Source organism: Gastrolobium bilobum, unplaced genomic scaffold (assembly GCF_033153095.1).
Source record: "Gastrolobium bilobum isolate Gb01-03AN ecotype WA unplaced genomic scaffold, APGP_CSIRO_Gbil_v1 utg16824, whole genome shotgun sequence".
Classification (NCBI taxonomy): domain Eukaryota; kingdom Viridiplantae; phylum Streptophyta; class Magnoliopsida; order Fabales; family Fabaceae; genus Gastrolobium; species Gastrolobium bilobum.
In genome coordinates, this window is record NW_026899360.1 from 90,500 (window position 1) to 115,237 (window position 24,738).

Here is a 24,738-nt window from a genome sequence, read left to right on the forward strand (position 1 = left end):
TGATGTAAAATCCAGAGTGAGGCATTGCCAAAGGAGTTTACCTTTCACCACAAAATACCAGCAGACTTCTCTTCAAGTCTAATTAAGCTAATCACGAAAATTGACTCTGAGGTACACAATTTTCGTAATGTACAATAAGTCTTGAAGTTGATGGATGCCAGAACTAGATAAAGATGACACAATACAAGTTTGGATAAATGAGCACTACAGTACAAACATAATACAAGAATATTGTATGTCAATTTATTAAAATTAAATAAAAAAATATGATTCAAATATAAAAAATTCATTGAACTATTAAACAGAGGGATTTATGAATATTATGTCACATGATGAAGCTTGCATCATGCTATACTCACAATGCAAATGGATCCACCATTTTCTTATTTTTTGCTTTCTGATAAAAACTTGTGGGGCCCACTTGTATTGTTAGTGTAGCATGATGTAAGCTTCATCACGTAACATAATATTCATAAATCCCTTAACCGAAAATTGTAGTTTACATAAACTTATTTATCATTCGTCATGGGTCTATATATATATATATATATATATATATATATATATATATATATATATAAAAGATCCTTTGATATCAGTGTCAAATTTGAAATTTGACACCTCATCTGAGAGTCGTTAAATAAAAAAAGATCAATGGTGTCACATGCTTACAAATCAGAATAGTTGATCTTTTTTTATCTAACGGCTATGAGATGAGGTATCAAAGGATCTTACTATATATATATATATATATATACAAATTTTTTATTTATAAATTACACTATGTATTTTTGAGAATGCATTTCTAATCGAATCTATTTTTGGGAATTTTGTAAATAAAAAAAATTAAATATATCATTTCCCATATACATAAATTTAATATCTCTTATGATGTATTTCCTACCTCTACATAAAATTTGTGAGATTAGTATTTCCTTTTTCTTTTTCTTTTTATATGGGGATTTTTACACATATATAAAAATATGTGGAATTTATATTTTTTTCCTCTCTTTTCTTTATATATAAATATAGAGAGAGAGGTAGCAATATGGATCGGGTCCGACGAGTCAATCCATCAAAACAGAGCGGGTTGGGTTGAAATTTTCAACCCACCAACCCAATTCGACCCACCCCGCCTAAAAGTGGGTTAAAACGGATTCAACCCGCACGGGGCGGGTTAACCCGTTGGGTTATATTTTTTTTTTAACAATTAAGTAGTACTTCATTTGTCATTAAATTTGTTTGATATCCAAATTTTTTTTATCTATGGCAAATGTTATCTATATATGGAGACAAATGAGTTACTAAAGAATATTTAACTGAATATTAGTGTACTTTTAAGATTGAGACTAAAAAAAATTAAGAGAAGTGTGAAATAAAATAAAATAATATTAAAAAAATTCATAAAATATAATTTATTTATGAATTTTAATTATTATTTTTTAATTAGCGGGTTGGTGAATTGATCCGCAACCTATCATAAAACGGGGTGAATTCATTTTTTCAGCCCATATTCAATGACGGGCCAACTCGTTCGGCCTCTTTTTTTATTTGTTGATGACGGGTCGGGACGGACCCACTTATATTGTCAACCCTGTATATATATATCTTATGTGACACTTGAAAGTCATGACTATTTTAAAGTATAAATAAGGGCGTTTTCGTAATTAAAAAGTTGCGATGCAAAGCTTGAAGAGTTGCTTAAGCATGTCTAGCTAGTTAGTTCGTTAATTATAATGTAAGTTAATTGTAGTAATCACATGCACCAGGTTCCACTTCACTTAACAACCACCCACAATAAGTTTGTAGTGTCACCAACAACAACAAAATGACGCGCAAGGAATCTACAATTTTTTATTGTTCGATGACTTAATGGCCAAGCCTAAAGTAAAAACTTTAGTTTGGTTCAACTATTCAGGTTGATTTGTGTTAAAAAGGGGTAGAATTTGTTTACCAAAAAAAAAAGGGTAGAATTTGGGCATCTATCTTTTCGTATGGTATGAGGTATTTACTTATTTTTTGGTAAATATGGTATGAGGTATTTAAAATGATCTTAATCGTTTATACATAAATTAATAATTTTTTATCTTAATTTATTCTTCATAATCATCGATTTATGTATGAATATTCGAAATCTATCTCGTATTATCTCATCTCATTTGAAAGTCATTATCCCATAATTCCATTATTATTGTGTTAAAAAGTACAATTCTATCAGTATTGGGTATGTTTTTCAATCACGTAAACTCAAATTCACTGAATTTTTTTTTCTTTTTTCTTTAATTCAATACTATTTTTTTAATATTGTCACACACACACACTGTTTGAATATTTTGTTGTCTAAACCCGATCTATGTGTAGCTTTATTGCGCATCAAAGTGAAAAGTTTGAAAAAAATTTAAAATAAAAACAAATTAGTTTAAAACTATTACAAAATTAATTAAATATTAAAGTTAGTACATAAATAAGAATATATTTAGATAAAGTTTTGAAGACTTAAGTTTATAATATAAATTTTATTTTTATTTTCCGAAAACTACCCTCTATAATTTAAAAAAAAAAGTAAAACTGATTATTTCCGTTTTTATTTTCAAAACAATTTGACTAATTATTGTAAAAAAATTAACATTTTTCTAATTAAGAAATACTTTTTCCTGAGAAAGAAGTTTTAAGAAACAGGCCTCATAGCGAAAGATTGTGATTATCTAAATTTTGAAAATTACGTACTTATTAATTATTATTGAACAAAGGAATAGTTAATTTTATTTAAAAAAAATTGTTGAAGGAATAGAAGGGAGAAAAATAATCTGAAAAAAATAGTAATGAAATCATTTTTTAAATAATTTAATTTATCTCAAAATTGGTCTGAAAAAAATTAATTTTAAAACATTTAAGTAGTTATTAAATATTTATTCAAACTACATTCAGATTTTTATTTTTTCGAAGTTCCTAAATACTTCCTAAGATCTTGCTATGGAGTATTGTAGAACATAGAATATATTTATAATTATTTTACAAAAAAATTTAAAATACTTTGACATTTGTAATATATTAAATATCTTTTTTTTTTAATATTTTGAAGTCTAATAGCAAATGCCATAGGCTTGAAATTATCCAAAACAATCCGTGAGCAATCTGAACTCTGAAGTGAAATGTCATGTTCAAAGATGATAAGGTTCGAGTTTTCACGTGACAATTGTGAATCCTGTGACCCAGAGTATTCTCATAACTTTTTTTTTTTTTTTGGTAGTCATTCTCATAACTTAATTTGCCCTATAAAAGTAGAGCTTTTTTTCCTTCGCAAAAGTAGGATTTCTTATTGATTTTAAATTTAGACCGAGTCAAAATTTTACAGTGTATTTTAAACAAAGTTAGCTAATACAAATTATTTGATAATATAACAGTGATTTTAACTTACGTTAATATAAACCGATTCTTTATATATATTATATATATCATCAATCACTTTAAAAAGTGTACTCTAATTTATTTAATATATAAAATAAATATCTTTACATTATTATTACATTAACATTTTATTTTGTGTGTGTGGATAAATGAATTCACGTGTTTGTTTCTTTTTAATCTTTCAATCTCCTTACGTGATGTTGATATAATGTTGTTCTGCTTATTAATTACAAAAGTATTTTTATTATCAGACCAGTTTTGTTTTGCCGTATAAAAGTTGCATTTCATCAATCCTTTTGCTTCAATTCTTGCACAAGACCCATTTCAAGGTTCCAAATTTCTATATGAAGAGAGTAACATGTATATAAGAAAAAAGTATGATAGAATTCTTTTCCAATGTAAAACACCAAGATAACAATTCAATGAAAATTAATAATTATATTAAAATCAAATTATTGTTTCTATATTAAAGAAAAACACCTGTGAATTAGATCATGAAACAAATAGTATAAATTCCACTAAATGAATACATTAAAGCTAGAAATTGATGGTAAGTTTCTTGACCTACATAATGACTAGAATGGTTCCTTGATACCAATGTTAAGCTAAGTCTTGATGGTATCCAATTCAGAAACAGACACACCAGTTTAGGCATGTCAAAAAAAAAAGTTGTCGGTATTATAATGACGTACAAAAAATTCAGAAAAAATAAATGCTGACCTGTGGAGCAGCACCAAACCATCGCCCACAGTTTTGTAACGGTAGATAAAAACAATGTGCGTTTCTTTTTATCTTAGAGGTAGTGGAAGTCCCACACATAGATCTCTGTCTGCTGCATGCACCACTATTTTCAAAGGCTCAATGATTTTTGCATGTGTTGAGAGACTTGAGAGCATTCTAGGAGATAAACAACCAAAAATTCAAAATAGCGCCTAATTAAGGAACTTGTCCTTGTTATGCCATAGTGGATAGTAGAATATAAAAAGAGTCCCACAGATCTATTGGGTTGATTTTACTGTCACATCATTACTCCTCTTTTTTGTTGGGCTCATAATTCCAAATTCTTTTTCCACTTTGCTTGAAAATCGCATTTGCTAAACCGGGGTATTTTCCATCGTGAGTTTGGTTTGCCTTTTGTTTGTTTCTACTAGGAAATATTCTCACGGATCAAACCTTTTATTTTTGGCATAATAATCCTACTCCTAATGATGCTTACAGTAGTAATTAATTATGGGGAAAAGGTGCTTGTTACAAGTCAATACATGGCTTATATAAAGTAGAGAAAGTATAAGTCAGGCTTGTATAAGTCAATATTAACTAATTACGTGTGTATGTATACTACGGGCGTAAATGGGTGAGGCACTCTAATAGGGATTTAAGGTCCAAACTATTATATATAGTTAAATAGAAAGGATTTGGGATTAAAAAAAAAACATATTTAGAAAGTAAGTCATAAGTTCTCTTTTACATGTTAGACCTATAAATTTATAGGTTGACCTATATCATATTATTTATTTTAAATAAAATAAATAAAATTATTATTTTAATAATTTTGAATAATGAAAAAATACTTTTATTTTTTTTAATTATTGAATGTTTAATATGCTTACAAAATGCTAACATACATAGGTTAAGATTTTTATTTTTTAAATATAGAATATGTATACTTATAATTTTGGTCTAAATAGACCAAATTAAATCTAAATTATTTTATACAAATCTGACCTATTTAAGTCAAAACCCAACACAGCTCATTTACATCCCTATATGTAACTAATTCTTAATCGATCATCAAATTAATCATTAACTAACCCAACTATAACTATATTGTAACACGATGTGTTGACGCTGTGGTATTTTCTTGTTAGAGAAAGAGGAAAATTTTGAGGAAAGCAACTTTTTCTATAAATGCGCTTTCGAACTCGTAAATGGTATATTTTTGTTATTTTGTTAAACTTTAATGAAAACTTTATAAAGATACTAACATATTAATATAGTGTCTTTATTTCAAGAATCAAATACCTAGTTCTGTAAACGGAGGAAGCATCTTATTGCATGGACAATAGTTCATGCATAACATAAATTGAATTTTAAATTATCATTTTGAACATCCCTTTAATTTGAGAGTTTTGTTTTCGCAATAAAACTATGGAAAAAATGTTTATGCAGTTAATGCAGATAAATTATCTGCATTTATTTTTAAAATGACGTTGTTTTGGTATTGAAATCTTAAAAAATTATAAATATAAAGACTATTATAACTCTGAAATAAATTAAAATTACAAAAATACCATAATTTCTGCCCAAAACGACGTCGTATTAGTTTATTGCAGATAATTTATCTGTATTAAGTGCAAAAAAACAAAAAAAACAAATCCTAATACTATTTGTATACTGTTTTAATTATACCATCTCTAAACTACTTTAGAGAAATAAAATAAGAAAAAAAATACTTTAACATACTTTCTCTCTCTCTCCTTGTTTCTTTTTCCCCAAACAAAAAGGTATAAAGAATAGTGTAACTGTAAAGCAAACTGCGTGCGTGCAAAGGATCATTTTTCTTATCTTTATTCTAAGAATTACTTTCCCCCTCTCGAATTAGGGTCTTATTTCTTAGGTGGTATTTGGTTGGAGGGATTTTTGAATTACCCCATGCAAATGATGTTGGGATTATTGGAAGCATACGTTTGGTTGAGGGAGAAATGACTTAATACCCAGGGAAACATGATGCATACCATTTTCAGTTTTGCCCCATTTAGCTATGCATCGGTACTGTTTAAAAAGCAAAGTGGGAGGTGATTTTTTATTTTAGCCGACTAAATCACATGGGCCACAACAAATCATACCAAATATACCCTCTGATTTGGTTACTTACTACATATTCTGTTCCTACGAGTCTTCACCATTTTTCTTTGTTTTGCTTCTGCAACTAAATCATCAAATGACGATGGTTCCTATCACCTACAACCATGCTTGGACCTTTTTTTTTTTTTTTTGGTACACCAAAGGGGCAAAGCCCCACAAACAAGAGAACCACAAATAGAACAAAAAACCAGAACCAAAGAAACTACAGAAATAAGAGAAAAACAGAACAGAAAATGACTAAACTAAAGTCTTCAGCATCTGTGAGCAGCAGGTATATCAAGGCCTGGGTCCAGAAGGTCAGCCGCAAGCAGATTACCATGCTTGGACCTTTTCTCAACCTCATCATGCACTTCCTTTGTCTCTCACACACTGCAAATTCTATACGATTGCAATTCCTCGCAGCAAATTTGGTGTTGACATTTTCGTTTTCGTTTTGAAATTTTCCATTGTCTCTGTTCTCTATCTTCTTTTCTTTTTATTTTTTCTTTTAAAAATTTTAATAACAGGGATATTTTCGTAATTGTCACTTATTTCCTCATCTATATTTTACCTCAAACCAAACATAAATTTTATAAATCTTACCTAATTTGCCCTGTAAAATTTGTTCAAATCAAATAAATTTTTTTACATTTTCCTACCTAACTCACTTTTCAACCATTTTTCTATCAATTACATTTTCTTAGTATTCAAAAAAAAAATTCTTCAACCAAACGTCCCAGATTATGAGATTTTCTTTTCTTAGGAACTATTCTATTTGAAAAAGGATTGTAATTGTTAAAGATTTTCTTTTCTTATCATTTTTCTATTTTATTTTTACCAAGAGCTTTGCAGCTTTTTGCGGTGAGAAATTAAAAAAAGAATTATTTTATTTTTGATTTAAATTCTATAGAGATTAGCAAAATTTATTAAAGGCATTGTCAGTGAACTCACCTTCCTGTCAGTCTGTCAGACCTTAAAGATTCAAGTTTATGGTTACTATAGATTATGCTTGTGAACTAGTGTCCCACCCGTGCTCATTGTTTCGTAGTTCGTTTAATTTCTTGTATCGATTAAGAAAAAAAAAAGGAGTTGGTGATTTAGAAAGAAAGCTAAGGAAATAAAAGTGACAGGGTTGGCGTTGTGACTGAGAATGGATGGCCCAATAATCTACATATATCCCCTGTCAAGGGGTTTGGTAGCGATATTTTTTTTTTTTTTTTCGGAAAATTGAATTTTTTAAAATTTTTAATTTTTGGATATGATCATAAACTGATTATAAAAATTATATTTTTGAAAAATCTAGATTTCTGGACAAAAAAAGTTTCTCCTATACCAAACGCTCCTTTAGTGTCAGTGTTAGGTGATGTTTTATAGAAGAATTTTTTTAAAAATTATGAGAAAGTGAGATTGATAATTTGATTTACTCACGTTTACTATGAAAATTATAATTTTTTTTTTCAGAAAAGTCGAATTTTTGAAATTCATGTTTATGAAAAAAAAATTATATTAAAATATCACCAAATACAAATAGGTTGTATTTTGAAAATCTTATATATGAAAATATTTGATAATTTTTTTGTGATATAATTAATCTCAATTCACATTCTCAATAATATTTTATAATCAATTAAATATAGAATTAAGAAAATTAACTCAACATTTTTGTAAATATTTTAGTTTATAAAATAATTTTTTATTAATATTTTCAAAAAAATTATTTTTATATCATATTCTTGAAAATTATTTTTGAATTTTTTTTTTTTTTCTTCTTTAACAAATTAAGAGGGTCAGGAACATGGGATTCGGGGGAAAAATTATCTTCCTACACTGCATGCTTTTCAAAAAATTTATATTGAGAATTGAGTGTTGGTTTGTCTGGTGCATTTGTCGAACATGCATGGGCATGGAACCGACGGTAGTAGGAAGGAGACAAAACCATGCATAGGCAAAAGCATAGGGACACTGTAGCAGAGGTCTGATTGATGAATAATCGTTTGAAACTCAAATCAATAATGGCAGGGGTGGGGTTCTCTTGGTAACTGCACCTCCATAAGTCCACTCATTACATGCACACAGTTGGATCTCCTACAACTACAAGGGTTCAACGACAATAAGGTGGTGTTTGGTTGGGGACAAGTAAAAAATTTGATGGGTAAGTGTATGTGGATATCTGTCTTCACCATGTTTGGTTGGGGATTTTCAATAGATTTTCCCATCTAACTCACTTGGCTAGGAAATGAGAAAGAGGACCAAAAACTGGAGAAATGCACTGTTCAGAATCCTTTTGAAGATGTGGAATTGTTGTTCAAAATTGGATAAATGAAAAAGGTGATGAAATGTTGGTCAAGTTTACCCCTGCTTCAGTTTACTGCGTTTACTGCATAAGAAAAAAAAATAGGTTCTGAACAGTATAACGCGGAGGTGTTTTTTCGAGGATATTTTTGTAAATTTCATTAAATTTTCCCATCAATATTTTATCTTCAACCAAACACACATTCAGAAATTTAATTCAATTTTCCTGGTAAAATTTTGCCAAACCAAACAACTTTTTTACAACTTTCCTATCTAACTCACTTTTCCTCGAGATCCCTAGTATTTACATTTCCCTAGTATTAAAAAATTTCTCCCCAACCAAACACTACCTAAAGGGTTCAATGACAATTTGTTTATCAGAAAAATTATAGGGTAATACATAGCTACTGTTACAGGAAAAAGAAGTTTTTTCCAGCAGAGACAGTTTTTCGTGGGCCCCATCGATTACTTTTTCTCTCTCCTGGAATGTTGTGTCTACAAGACCGTCTTTTATTTTTTCTGCAACAGGACCGATACATTCCCCAAAATTATATTTACAAATTGTTTATGAACTCTTATTAATTATATTATGGAAAAAATATTTATTATTTTAAATGATATAAAGTTATATCATTTTAAGAGAGAGATAGACATAAAATAAAAATTTTATTTAAAATTTAAATTAAAAAAACACCACTCACTTTCTCCTTCTATTATTTCTATTCCTTATGTCTATCTCTTTCCTACAATAATATATTAGGATTAGAACATTCCAGTACATGATATACTATCCCTAATATAATATAATTTGTAAAACAAACTTTATAAATATAACTCTTCTTTATTTATATGCTTAATCAGTCAAAAGATTGTATGAATTTAACACGGAAAAGGAAACACTTCAAAGGGAAAAATATGAAAATCGCCCACCGTGGGGCTCGAACCCACGACCACAAGGTTAAGAGCCTTGCGCTCTACCAACTGAGCTAGACGGGCATTTGTTGGTGACACTTATCTTTCTCTTTACTTATCAATGTTTTGTTCGTTACTGAATAAATTAATAGCACATTGCATAGTACTAAGCATTGTTTACGTTTTTACTAAAGTAATGAGTGTTAAAACGCAAGTGAAAACGGTCCTTCGTAAAAATTAGTAAAAACGCCGAGTAAAAATGGTAAAAATTTACGTTTTGACCGTTTTTACTTAAAACGAAAAAAATTAAAAAAAATTCAATTTTCGTTTCCTCAAATCATATGTATAGTATCTTGATATCTTTTTGTTTGGATATATATATCTTTTATAATTATGTCTTATAAAGTGCAATTCTATTATAAGTTATGCTATGAAAATTATTTTGTGTTTTTGGATCATTGTGTGCATTGAAAGAAGTGAAATTATATCCTAATGAACGATGATCCAAAATCTACAGAGTGTATGAAACAGTTAAAGCAGATTGGTTATCCATTATTTGTTAGTTATCACTGTTTATAATTTTGATATTTGGTTATCAAAATTAATTTTCCTTTTTAGATAGATATTTGGGTTAACACACATGTTCATTATGCAATTTTTTTTACATGCATATATATGATTTTGTATCTAATCCTTAAGTAGTAGAAAATAGAAACCTTATATTTCGTGTTGTTTTTACTTTTTACGTTTCTGCCACCCCTTTCTGTTTCTACGTAAAAACTTGAGTTTGATAACATTGGTATGGTCGGGCATATGTAATTTAATTTTTAACATAATAGATCCTTAGTACTTGTTTGGCCCAAATTCTTTCCCCCGCAAACGGACTTTTCATATTTTCCATTACCGGTGCAAAGATGTAGAACAATTCCTACCTCCGGCTCCTATTATGTCCTTTGGCGTTCTGAATCTAAAACAAACTAACTATTAGCCTGGTATAAGAAAATTATTTACTTCAAAATACATGCTTCACTAAAATAAATGTATTTAATCGAATACTTCTTAAAGAGTCCTATTAAAAATATTATTTAAATTTTAAACAAAACTAGACGAAAGAAAAGAGTAAAGTGTTAACATTTATATTGTATGTAAATTTGCGTAAAATAATAATAAAGCCAATCTCAAATTTTACAGATTGTGTTTTTATGTGATAAGTATAATAAGAGTAAAGTTTTAACGAAAATAAAATTGTTTATAAGGGCAGTTTGATAGAGGGATAAATTTTAAATTCCTAAAAAATTCACATTTAAAATCTTAGTTACTCACGTTTGATAGAATTTTTGTAGGAAAATGAGATTCTTGGGAATTAAAATTGTAATAAGAATCTCATGAAATAATACCACTAGGTGGATGAGTATTCTTGGATTCCACCGATAGGAAATTTTTGCATAATTTATAGAACGTAAATAGCCCTGCTATAATATTTTCATAACTAAAATATTATCTCTTGTTTAAGCTCTAATCGTGATACTCTGCTTTACAAAATTGTGAATTCCTCTCTTCTCTTTTATGACGCCTTTACTGAGTTCATTTCTACCTCACACGACTTCGCTCCGGTGACTCCAACGCCCCGATCGTCCATTTCAAACAAAAATTCATCAAAAGTTAATTTTATAAAATCAACCCACATTCCCATAAATCATTAACAATCAACCAAATATAGAATAAGAAAACATGAGCCAACAATCCTGAAAATATTTTGGCCTATTAAACAAATTTTTGATAACATTTCTAAAAATTCACTTTCTTAGCATATTTTTAAAAATCGTGATTCTCGAAAACAAAAAATTTTCTTTTAGCCAACACACCTTAAAATATTAAGGTGGGCAGAACAGTAAACAGATTATAATATGTCAATTTCGCAAATATTACCGGCCCAAATTCATCCACATTCGCACTCACATTCATATGTCGAAAATATTTAATATGCACGCGGTGCACAAAAAATTCAGTGGGACAAACTAATAAAAAACTTGCATTTTCTTAAAAGTTTGTACGGAAGAGAGAGAAAATAAAACTTTTGATCCAAGTGTCATTAGTTGAATGAGAGGCGCGTGTGCTCCCGATTCAGTAAAAATGTTCTCCTATATATATGCCTTGTCTTAACTCCACTTTTCTCTGCATATGATATGATATCATTCTTTGTTTTATACTGGATTTTGTGTTTCAGAAGAAAAATGCTAAATTGAATTTAGTTAGCACCACATGACTAGTTTGTTAACCGTCAATAGGAGACCCACGGAGGTACGGAGTTTCAAGGACTTGATTCTTCTCCCTGAGCTATGAGAACATCCCATAATACAAACCTTGCAAGTCCTATGAATCTACACTTTTTCTGGTGAACAAATGGTTAATTGAATGCAGGTCACACTTTCACCAATGCCGCCCCTTGCTGCTGTAAACATAAACAAGATATCTTTCTCAGCTTCTTTGAACAAATAAGGTAGGACTACGCTTCAGCTGAGACATGAGTTTAGGCCGTCAAAATTTACACATACGGGACTGTAGTCCCTATTCAAAGAAGCCTTCGTATCAAAAAATTGGTTTCATAGGCTCTGCATCAAATTGATGGCGCAACAAATCAAATTTACTACATCAGAAAACAAGCATGACTAGAAAGCATATGGTAGGAACATTGACTACAGAAAAATGTCGGTAAGCCATGTACCTTGCCATTCCCATACCACTTTTGATTCACCCTTCACCAACTTTGGATAGCAATCTACTCGAGAATCTTCTTGAACCAATTCTTCTACCTGTATCCCAAACAAAGTTACCACAGAAATGATGATTCATTTAGTCAATTGTAAAAATCCGTGGAAATATTTTACTTTAATTGCAGTACAAAGTGATTTCATGATCAGAATCTCCACAAATAGTTGGGTTCAAAGATTGCACCCTTCATCAATTAATATGTGGAATGAGAAAGAAATTAAAAACCAACTGTCATAAGAAAGTATGACTTAATTAATCTTCGCTGAAATCCTCAAGAATGAAAGAATGACTATTTTCCAGTGGAAGGTTAAACAAAAGGCTCTGAAGTATAGACAAAGAGAATGTAGGGCGTCATCACTGGTAAAAATCCTACGCTGTAAATTAATTCCAAAATCACCCCAGGAAACAAGCAGAAAATCAACTGAAGCATGGAGTTAACTAATACAGACAAAAGGAATTAGTTTGCTCTGTTTTGCTAATTGATTAATTATTATTATGGTAATACAGGATAATTGTTGAGATATATAGTTCTACATTGGTTGTATGAGCAACTAATGTGGAATTTAAAAGGCATTGATCACTCCCACCCTTTGAGCTAGCTTTTGGATGGTGTATCCTAAGGTTCTTTACATAGTATCAGAGCCTCGTGTCCCGGTTCGATCCTCGCCGCCCTCCACTTTCTTTCAAGTGGAATTTCTTTGTTGGTACAGGTAGGTGGGCCTGTGCATTGTCCACCCTTCAAGTCAAGTGGGCTCTCGTGTGAGGAGGCGTATTGAGATATGTAAAATCATTAATGTAGCCTCACCCAACAGCTTAAGCTTTTGGGTTGAATTGGTTATTTACATGGTATCAGAGCCTCGCCGTCCGCCACTTTCTCTTGTGGAGTTTCTTAGCACAGGTAGGCTGGACCTGTTGCATTGTCCACTTTTCAAGCCCAATGGGCTTTTAAATCCCCGACAACGGCGCCAAAAACTTGTTGCTACACACGGCAAGTGCACCGATCGTACAAGTAATATATGATTAAGAGATCGTTCCCACGAGGATTACGGTTCAAGCACTAATTCACTATCGCAAACTTAGTTGGACAATCGAAAGTGTATTTGGAAACAGGATTTGAATTGCAAAATTAAAATATTAAATATTAAGCTAATTACTTGCAAGAATTAAAGACAAGAAATTAAAGATGTGATTTAACTAATAAAATAAAAACGTAGCTAGGGGTTCGATTTCCTTTAATCTCCTTATTATGATTCGAAGTCCTTCTTTACGTTAACCGTCCTTAATATCAATCTAACCAATTCTTTCGCGTGTTATTAGAGCTCAATCCCTTGTTACCCTAAAACCTTTACAAACTTGAAAGAACCCTAGTTCCCCGGTTATTCCCCAAGAATGCAAGCATTAAGTTCAAGAATCTTAAGGTTACGCAAATTCTATGTCTATCCCTAGAATCATAGCGTTTACGATGAAGTTATCAGATATGGATCACACACCAACATCCCTATTGTCATGCATTTATCGATGATCATTATATAAGATTTAAGTCTATATAAAGCATTAAAAACAGATAACTTCATTCATGATAAAAAGGAAAATTAACGTACGAATTATTCAAAGCATAATAAATCGACTAAATCGACCTTGACCACTCTCATCCCTTAAGCTAACTTTTGAGGTGGTGTATCCCAAAGTTATTTATAATAATCAAGTGCAACAAATTTCAAAATAACTTCAAAACTACCTTTTTCCATAATAAAGGGTCCTTCCGCTCTCTTGGCAAAAGCAGGTGATCACGTAACCTAGAAGCGACAACCCAAGGTTCACAGTCACTATTTACACTCTTTGATGTCAATGCATTTTCTTCAAGTATTCCACAGACCTATAACATCAGCAACAAAGAAGTATCAACAGAGATGGAATCAGAATAAAGTCACAATTGGTCATCCAGACAAAAGAACCTGTGCACAAAAGTTGTAATTATAGTTAACAGGTGACAAAAGTAACACAATTTATTTATATATTTATTTGATAAAAACCACACGTAGACTTACTTTGCCATGTGAGCTATTGGTCCACTGCATAATTCAGAATCCCAGTTCATACAAATTCCACCAACAAAAATTAGGGAATAGGGATATTTTTTTCACTCATCTAAACCTACAGAACTGAGTGGGGCACATGAACCCTATGCTCACCAAGTGCAGAACTTCCCTCTAACACACCATACTATTTCGTGAACTCTAAAAACCACTCTCCCTTAAACCTGACTAGCGAGTATTTAACGGGGAGTGGTTTTTTAGAGTTCACGAAATAATATGGTGTGTTAAGAGTATATATATACTTTTCTTAGTAGATATTGAAGTATATTTATTTGATTCCATACATTATTAATCAAGGCCTTGCTCATAACAACTTAAAATCATAGGAACAGTGATCAATGTGCTACGTTTTTGGCATTTATATACCAAACTGCCACACAAGTAGTAAAACTTACTAGGCTGCCACGTGTTGAAGTTCGCTACTGCCAGGCTACTAGTGGCAGTGAACTTAGTCCAGTCAGTTTTTCCTGTGAAAGTGTGACACGTGTCATAAAATTATTGGCCACGGGTAGCGAACTTCAACGCGTGGTAGTCTGGTAAAAAATACTATTCACATGACAGATGGATAAAAAATTGCCAAAAACGTGGCAGTTTGGTCACTGTTCCTGTTACACTGAAGAAATCAAAATTCATTCACGAAGCATGTATAAATCACTCATTTGCTCTGGTCATAATACATATGATAAGAATAAGATTTCACAACCAGCACTGGCTTGAAATGATTTGTCACAAAACTTTATTCAGTACATGGATATAGAATTAGAAAAGATGATAAAATTTGAAGTCGGACAACAAACCATATCATCGTATGTCAAAAATCTAGGCTACTATATAAATATATATATTCCCACCATACCTGGTTGTAAAGCTCCTCAACTCGTCTTGACATGTGTTGTTTCCGACGGACCTTCCAGAACAAAGTTGTGCACCCAACAAGCTGTTTAATCTCAATACAGTTAACAAGTTTACTCATTGATAACAGAATATATCCATTAAAAGTATGCCTTTAAGTTTAAGGAAGAGATACTATGGCACAAATGAGCAAAACAACTAGAATATGCTGTGAGATCCACTGATGAATGCGGCATATAAATATAGTGTGATCACAATATCAAACTTCTCGCCTAAAAATATAATCATAACAATATCAAGCACTTTATCTGCAATAAATAAATAATAAACTCCTTTCTTTTATACAAATGATGTTGTATGAAGACTAACATTAATTGTTATTAGCATATAGTGTTCTGATGAAGTCATTCTCTAAAAATTAATTTTTAAAATGTATAGCATAATATATACATTTTTGGTCATTTTTAAAATATGTTTAACATAAAATTTACATTTCTGAAGGCAAAATCAATTATATCTACATTTTCTATATCATTCAAATAATAATGTAAAGCCCTTTCAAATATGTGTACTCTAAAAATTTATACAAACCATAATTTTCATAATCTTATACATGTGATTTCTAAAACATCTTCAAAATTAATATGAGTATTCACAAAGCAAACCATCGAGCTCCCCTCTATGTTATCTTATTCCTTAAAAATATTTTAGTATCAAATACTCCACATTTTTATTTATTAAATCATTGTGTAAAATTAGGGTTGGCAAAACGGGCCAACCCGGCCCGACCCGACCCAACCCGCATGCAACCCGGAAAAAACGAGCCGGGTTAGGGTTGGCTCGAAAGAAAAACGAGCTAGAAAACCCAACCCAACCCTACCCGAGTCGGGTAAGGGTTAGCTCGCGGGTTGGCTAAAAAACATGGCTCGTGGGTTGGCTTGAAAAAATAGCTCGTGAGTTGGCTCGCGGGTTGGCTTGTTTTCAGCCTATTTAAATGACCTTGTAGTATTAATGCACTAGCTATATAGCTTCCATCAGCTTAAACAAAAGGTTACAAAATGAGAAATAAAAGTAAAATATTTTCGTTTCAAATTTTCTTTAAAACAAATTTGCATCAACATCAAGAAATAATCAGAACCACTTGCTAACAAGTGGGTAAGATATTTGAACTAAACAGATCCAGCACAGCCTAAAAACATAAAAATGGCAAGGATGTGAGAAGATTAGGGACTTAGGTTTAGAGAAGGAAGAAAAAATGATGACAACATGTGTAGGTTTTGTCCATTTTTGTATATTATATTTTGTATTTTTTTATAAAAAAAAAACTCAACCCGCGAGCTAGCTCGTTTGACCTGCGGGTTGGCTCGTTTTTTCACAAGCTGAATTCGGTCGAGTTGGCAGCTCATTTTTGCCAATCCAACCCGGCTCATTTTTGGTGAGTTGCGAGCCAACCCGATGAGTTGGCTCGTTTTTTCCAATCCTATGTAAAATAATAATAATAAATTAAATTATAATTCTTTTCTCTTCATATGGCTACTTTTGGAGCGCATTCAAGAGATTAAAAATATATAATATTTTTTTAATATTTTAATTCAAATTATTTTGCATATCTATTGGATGTTTTTAATCATGGTCTACGATATAGTTCTTAAGGAACTATACCATAATTATTCATAAAGAAAAATAATTGCTTTTGTGAAATTCTTCTGGGATGCATAAAATATAACTTCTCGGGAAATTAGAAAAATTAACAAACTTGAGACAAAAATATATTATTCAACAATATTCGACGATATAATCTCCATAAAGGAAATAAAAAAATATTTATACTATAAATAAAATGAGAAAGGTTATACTTACAATCTACTTTTGTTTACAACCTTTTACAACCATATCTTAATCGTTGATTTTTGATAATCAACGATTATTATTTTTTCAAATCAAACTCATTAATTAATTATTAATTCGCAATAAATGATAACCGTTGATTGAAGAAAACCAACGGTTAAGATATGGTTGTAAAAGATTGTAAACAAAAATGGGTTGTAAATATAACCTTCCTCAAATACAATAAGAAAAACTAAAAAAATAATTAAGAAATAAATTAAATCAATATAAAATAAAATAATAAGTGACATTAATCATAATATGTATTTGCTACTTTAGGAGCAATAAGTAACGCTTGTTCTTTCCATGGAGTGACAGTAATCAACAAAGATATTATTTGACAATATATTAACCAAAATTTCAAAATATTAACACTATGTCAACTTATGTTGCACCGACACCGACATGGGATAACCATACAGGCTGCATATTTTTTCAATCCAGTGTTTCATGAAAGAACCAAGCATAATGAGATAGACTGACACTTTGTTCGAGAGAAGGTCCTCGATGGTGAGATTATGACCAATTTTGTACCCTTTGATAATCAATTAGCATATGTATTTACTAAGTCATTGAGGGATCCTCGAATAGAGTATATATGTAACTAGCTTGGTGCTTATGATTTATACGCTCCAGCTTGAGGGGGGTATTGGAAATATTACCTGTATTATTTGTAAATATTTGTTTCCTTATTTCATTGGGATTTAGGTTGGGTCTGGGTTAAGCCAATTAGGATTTCTATATATTGTTCACTTCTGTATCACTTCAATTTATGGACTCATTTAAACTTTTGGGTTGAATTGGTTCTTTACATGGTATCAGAGCATCAGTGTCCAAGGTTCGTTCTTTGCCCCCCCCCCCCCCCCCCAAATTTTCTTTGTGGAATTTCTTTGCACGGATAGGTTAGGCCTAATGCATCATTCACCCTTCAAGTCCAATAGGCTCTCGCGTGAAAAAGGCGTGTTAGAGAAATATAAAAACCATAAATGTAGCCTCACCCAACAGCTTAAGCTTTTGGGTTGAATTGATTCTTTACAATTAACGCTATGTCAACCTACGTTACATCATCACCGACATGGGACACGACACGACACTCCGACACGTTAATTCTATAAAATGTTAGATTTTGACACTTTAGGACACAATTTGTTATTAAATAATACTTTTAATAACATAAATATAAAGAAAAAATATTTTTTCATTCCTTGTTAATTTTTCATGTCAAATTCTATAACAAAAAATCTTTGATTTATAAATTAATTTTTCATGTTTATTTAAGAAGATAAAATAAAATAAAATTTGGATCTACATGAAAGTTGACCACGTGTCGGAATGAATGTCAGAACATTGATAACACGAGCTGTCGAACTCTCACAAATTAATTAAATCAGGTTTTTTAAAATTTTGTAGTAAAGCATCAACCTGAGTCGTCTCTCAAGGAGTTTGCAATGAACTTAATCGCTCAATTATAAAAATAAAAATAAAAAATAAAAAATAAAGTGGAAACCAAATGAAAATAGAAACTAATGAAACAAGAACTAAATGAAAACGAGAATCAAATAAAAAGAGAAACCAAATAAAAATGGGAACTAAATAAAAAGAGAAAATAAGGAGAAACGAAAATTAAAGAAAAATGGAAACTAAAATGGGGGTTTTTTAATATGATTGTAAATTTAAACAGAAATGAAAAATAAAATAAAAAAGAACAATCAAATTAAAAGCAACCAACCCAAGAATTAGGTTTCCAAGGATATCCATTGATGGACAAATGATTACCAAATTATGGTTGGCCCTAATCGAATTGGAATCCCTGCATTCGCTTAGAAACCTCTCTCTAGACGATCTCCTAGCATTTGGTCGAATACAACGCTTCTACTCACGCAATCACGGAGTATCAACCCGTTCGACTTGAGTTCATTGGGTTAATCAACCTAACCATTAAATCTAATGGTTAATCTCTTTCCTAAGAACGCAATCACATACCTCAGATTGAACACCCACAATCGTGCGATGTCAAACCGAGTTGGAAAGAGAAACAAATTGGGTCCAAAATGAGGCACAAGTCCTTAGGATTCAACCATGGAATCCTCAACCCTTGGGTTGATTAAAGAAAAGAGAAGAGAGAAAAGATGAAAATTCTATTAATTTCATAACTGTAAAATTTAAATTCAAACGAAAGATTATCTACAAGGTCCTTACTCTCGCCCTTTTAACCCCTAATCAAGCTGGGCTTCGGGCTCTACAAATCCAACCCAAAATAAAAGAAAACAAAACAGAATTATTGGCTCTGGGCCTCATGTACATTGGGTTCAAAATTATAACTTAAGTCCAAACGTCAAAATAAATTTCCAGCAAAACACGTCCATTTTGGGCTTAATTTTAGACCATCTTTCCGTCCGAATTGGGCTTTGGTGGATGAAATAGAGATCGCATCCCTTTCTGTTAGCTGCAAAATGCAACAAGAACGGAGTCAATTGGACATCTGTAGAGTGAGATATAGCCAAAATACGAAAGTAGTGTAAATCTGGAAAATTATGACGAAAATCAATTAAACCCAATTAAAATCTATAATTTTGATTTGACCCAAAACACCTTTATTTAATTCAAATAAATCGTAAAAATACCAACCAAGAGTAATAAATAACTGTAACAAAATATGTGTTATCAATTAACCACGTGTCAAAAAACGTTAACTGTGTGATGGAACATGTCGAAGCGTTGACCATATGTCCCAAAACGTTGACCGCTCCGACACATGTCCGACACGCTTTTTTCACAAAAAATAATGTGTCCTTGCTTCCTTGATGTCAACAAGGATACTATTTTCTTTAGGTGTGGTTATAGTTGTAAGCTTATTTTTATTGGCGTGAGATTCACTATAACACCTCGCAATTCTAAATCAAATATTAAAATATTAAATGAGAATTAAAGGGAAGGATTAGTGAAAATCCTGAAAAATAGGCCAAAATACAAAGAAAAGGAAAAACGGTAATTAGCCAACACGCAACCCTAGGTAGATAAAAATTGAGTAGGAGGTCTCAGATGATAAAAATAACCCTGGAAATGGATTTAGAACGAAAAATCGAGTGGATAGACAAGTTTCGAAAATTTTGATAAATAGTGATTTTTTCGGTGTAAAATACTGCAGTATAATTGTGCCGATAAGCGCGAAAATATTATCAGTGTTTTTAGGAAACAAAAATATGACATGGACGAGAAAAATACGTAGGTTATGAATTTGTGGTGTAAAATAGGTGACTGATTAAAGTTAAATCGCATGTAGGACCCACCCATGGTTTAAGTGACTCAAAAGTCACAATTTCATGACACTTTCTCTCTCCATTCCCTTCTCCCTCCTGTGAAGTGCAGCCCCCTCCATGGCAAGAGAGCTCAAAATCTTCCTTTCCTTGTAACTTAGTCATTTCTCCACCAAATCTTGCAAACTTTGTGTTGAAATTTGTTATAAATGGCCTTCTAAACACATTGGCACTAGTGGCAAGTTTTGAATCCAACTATATTTTGCGAAAATCCCTCCTCTAGTCTGCGGCCAAGAAGCTTAGATTTGTGTTCATGGAGCTTTTAGGTGCTCCAATGGTGGAGTATGTTTAGGAGGACCCTTGTGCCAAGCTTTGGGGGTGAGTTTCCTTGTATTTTAACGGTTTAATTTGGTGATTGAGTTTATGAACCCTAAAGGAGGATTTTGTGATTGATGTGTTTAGAGAGCTCAATTGGAAAAAGTTTGTACATGAATGTGTCTTAGAATAATGTGTATTAGCTATAAATGCAATAAAAAATTTTGGTGAAAAATATGATTTTGTAACTTAGGTGGTGTTTGGTTGGGAGCTTTTCAGCGGATATCTATGTTTCTAAAGTATGGCTTTTAGAAACACCATGTTTGTTTCAAAGTATTTTCACCAAAAACCCATCTATCCAATTTGTATGGATTTATGAGAAACATAGATATCCGCACTGTTTAGAAACCCAATTTGAAGGTGGGATTTTTCGGAAAATCGTTTATCTGGCTTTTAATGCAGTGTTGCTTTCATAAAGTTACCTAATTTTCCCAGTAAAGTTTTTCCCTACCAAACAACTTTTTTTTACATTTTTCTACCTATCTCACTTTATCTATCTTTCCAATCATTTCTCTATTACTATTCCAAAAAAATTTCCTCAACCAAACGCCCCCTTAGAGAAATTTGAGGTGTCATGGCTTTGAAATTTGAAAATGTGTTGGGGTTGGATTGGTGAGTTGTTGGATGATTATATGTTGATATAATGGGATTGTATGAAGTGTGGAATGGTTAAAAATTGAATAAAAATCCCTTGGGATTGCATAGGTAACAATTCGGCCATTTAGGGAATTTTAGGGATTTGATGTTGTTGGTCTTGCTTGGATGATGTATCATGTGTGAAATGGTATTTAGATGGGTTGTGTGGTGGTTGGAAAGTTGTGGAATCAATGAAAAATAATAAATTGTGTTGATAGTCATAAAGGATCCTAGAGTGAAATATTAAGCAAAAAGACGTTTAAAAGACGTAAAATAAAAAACGACAATTGATATGGCCTTTTGGCAACCTTAGGATGCCCAAGAAAATGAGAAAGAAAAGTTAGAAAAATAAAATGCAAAATTGCACCTTAATGGTCAAACCTACATGGTGTAGGGGAGGATTTTTGACGTTTTCGTAATTTGATAGAATTGTCGGGTATTGATTGTTCGTACATGGTTGTTGTAGGTCCGTACGTTGAGTTGAATCCCGAACCGTGAGTCGGTGGATTTCCATTGGTCTTGGACCAAGTGAGATTGAGGTAAGTGATTGGAACAATGCTTGAATAATTATAACTTGCATGTGTTCCCATGAGTTTTAAGTGATTGGGAATGTCCTCTGTGTAGGCATTTCTGTGGAGTAACGAGCTTAGAGAATATACTGCTTTGGAGCTAAGTGGAGAGGCTTATTAAGGTAACCTCTTGGTACTGCGGCTTGTTCCCCTTGTGTGTTCCACCATACTCGTTGAGGGTGATGGTAGGAAATGTATATGAGTAGTGTAGAATAACATGAGCATGCATGTAGAATTTATGAGGGTACTTATGTATCGAGTCTCTGGCCAGTAGACAGTTTGCCTTCAGACTTTTCGGACTTCCACTGGATAGGTCTCCGAGAGGGAGTTTCAGTTGACCTAGGGTCGTGGTGTGTGATCCGGATAGGAGCACACTAGGAAGTCTCGGGTGTATGCGGATGGGAGGGGTACCTTGGTTGGATGTTCTTGGAACACGCTTTGGATGAGACCCGTAGGCTTATATGCCAAGCCATTAGGCAGGGCGTTGCGTGGTATTGGTAGCTACCATTTCAGCTTCAGCGTATTTTATATTCCTATGATCCCGAGTTTCTCTAAATCCCTTGCTTTATCTTGTTTTTAAAGATGTTGTTTTATATTATTTATATGCATCGAAGTGAGCCATTGGGCGGAGTATTCTCCAGAACCTCTGGTTTACTGAGATATATTCGTATATCTCACCCCGTCTTGGGGGCATTATTTCAGGAGGTAGCAGTGGCACAGGAGAGGCGGGCAAGAAGCCCGTTGGATGAGTCATTGGAGGAGTTTATGTTATTGCATTTTGATGGCCATTGGGCCTAGGCTAGATTTTAAGGCATGAACATGTTATTTATTGCAAGGATGAGTTTTATGTTCATATTTGATCATGATATTTTGCCTAAGTCTAGATACAAGTGTTTTATAGCATTTGGAGATTTATGAATTATGTTGTAATTGGATAATTGTAAAGATTGTATTTGGACCTTATGTAATTTGAAGCATGTGTAATACGATGAAATGGAAATAGGTCTATTTTAGGATTATGATTATATGTATGTTTAGAATTTGCATGTAAATGGACCTTGGTGATTGAAACAAGTTAAGGATTTATAAGGTGAGCCATATGGTATGAATTGTGTAATAACTATAAACTGAGTTGGGTTGTAAGTGCCCCAAAACATTGTTGGTCCTTGTATGTGCCACCCATTGGTTATTAGGTACATTTGAGGTATTAGAAAGCGTTTGCAAATTTGGGAATTTTAGGAAAAACAAAGGAAACTCTGGCGAATTTTCTGTAGAATTGGCAGAATTTAGGCAAACTTCGAGAGAGCATATCTCCGTCCACAGAGGTCCGATATGGACATGCCATATGCCATTTTGAAGCTTGAGATGTCCCCTACATTGTGTCAAAATCGTAGAATTTTATGGGTTGTACGCAGCCCAGTAGGAGCCTGTGAACACGGACTGTCCAGAACGCACCTGTGCAGGGGCTGTTTCTGGTAGTTTTTGAGAATTTTATTCCTGCTTTGTTTCTCAGTCAAATTAAGTGTGTGATATATCAAATTGAATATTGAGGTGTCTAGTTTGTGGTGTAAAAATTTGAGAGCAATTGGATGAGTGTATTTTCTGCAGTAATTCATGGAGTGAGGGAGATTTAGAGTTGTTTTGGAGTTGGTTGACAGTTTTTCTTGTCCAACTTCAAACGGCGATAACCGGAGCAAACGAGCTCCGATTAAGGCGTGTGATAGTTTTCTAGAAAGGGAATTAAATAAGAAAAAAAGATAACTTGAGAGGAAGGTCTGGTTTGGTACGGTGTGTTCGCAGAAAATTAATTAGTGAACTATGTTCGGATAGGTAAAAACGTAAAATTGAGAAATTGGCTAAGTGGGCTTATGGGAACCCCTTAGTAACTTACAATAAGTAAAGTAAGGTATAAAAATAGTTTAAATAAGTATTCTGCAAGAGTTTACAGTTACGGTCACAGCTTTTAATTATTATGCTTTTATTGTTTTAAATGTTCGCGTAATAATCGAAAAAAGTTTATCTGCATTTTTATAAATGAATTGCTGTGATTGTAACTGCGCTTAATATCATAATTAATGTTAACAATACCGGTGTACAACGGGCTTTTACATTCACCATTCTTGTTTTTATTTTAACTAGGCACATTCATTTCATCAGCCATCTTTTCTTTGTCACAATATGACCAAAGTAAGGTTTTCTATCATCCCTTCGAGGCTATACAATTGTTTGTGCTCATAGCCCTCAAAATGGCTAGAATTTTTCTAGAGTTGACGTTTGCCTTTTGAAATAGCAGGTCTAAGATAATAATTTTTTTTTTGCAGCAAATAAAAGTCAATGACGTATTGGTTTCGGTAATCACAATTGTGAGGTCTTGCCCTTGAAGGTGCATCTCCATGTCCAACAACCATGATAGATATTTGTTGCCACTCACTTTTAGGATGTGGAACTTGAGCTTTTCAATGTTCGCTATACTGCTATTACTTTAGGAACACGAGGATATAGTCTGTCAAATACAAATTTTTAAACATTCATGCTCTACTTCAGGAGCAGGAATATATATGTTATCAAATACCCAATACCACTTCATCATTGCTACTATAGGAGTAGGATGATATGTGTTTTTAAATACCCAATTGTTAAGAGTATTAGTGTTAATAGTGTAGAAGTCCCACATTGAGTGTGTCTCTTTGTATTCTTCAATTGGTTTGCTATATAATAGCACCAATGTTGTGTAGTTTAATACAACAAGGATTACTATCATTTCCTCTTGTATCTATGATATTTCAACATGGTATCTAGAGCCTAACAAGAGGAATCTTAATCCGTTTAACTTAGTTC

General features: G+C 32.2%; 1 non-coding gene across 1 annotated transcript; it reads right to left on the reverse strand.

The window, feature by feature from the left end:
- Nucleotides 1-9,467: 9,467 nt before the first annotated feature.
- On the reverse strand, nucleotides 9,468-9,540 carry TRNAK-CUU (transfer RNA lysine (anticodon CUU)). The gene has a single exon. It is a non-coding gene; the product is annotated as a tRNA-Lys (tRNA).
- Between the last annotated feature and the right edge of the window lie 15,198 nt (nucleotides 9,541-24,738).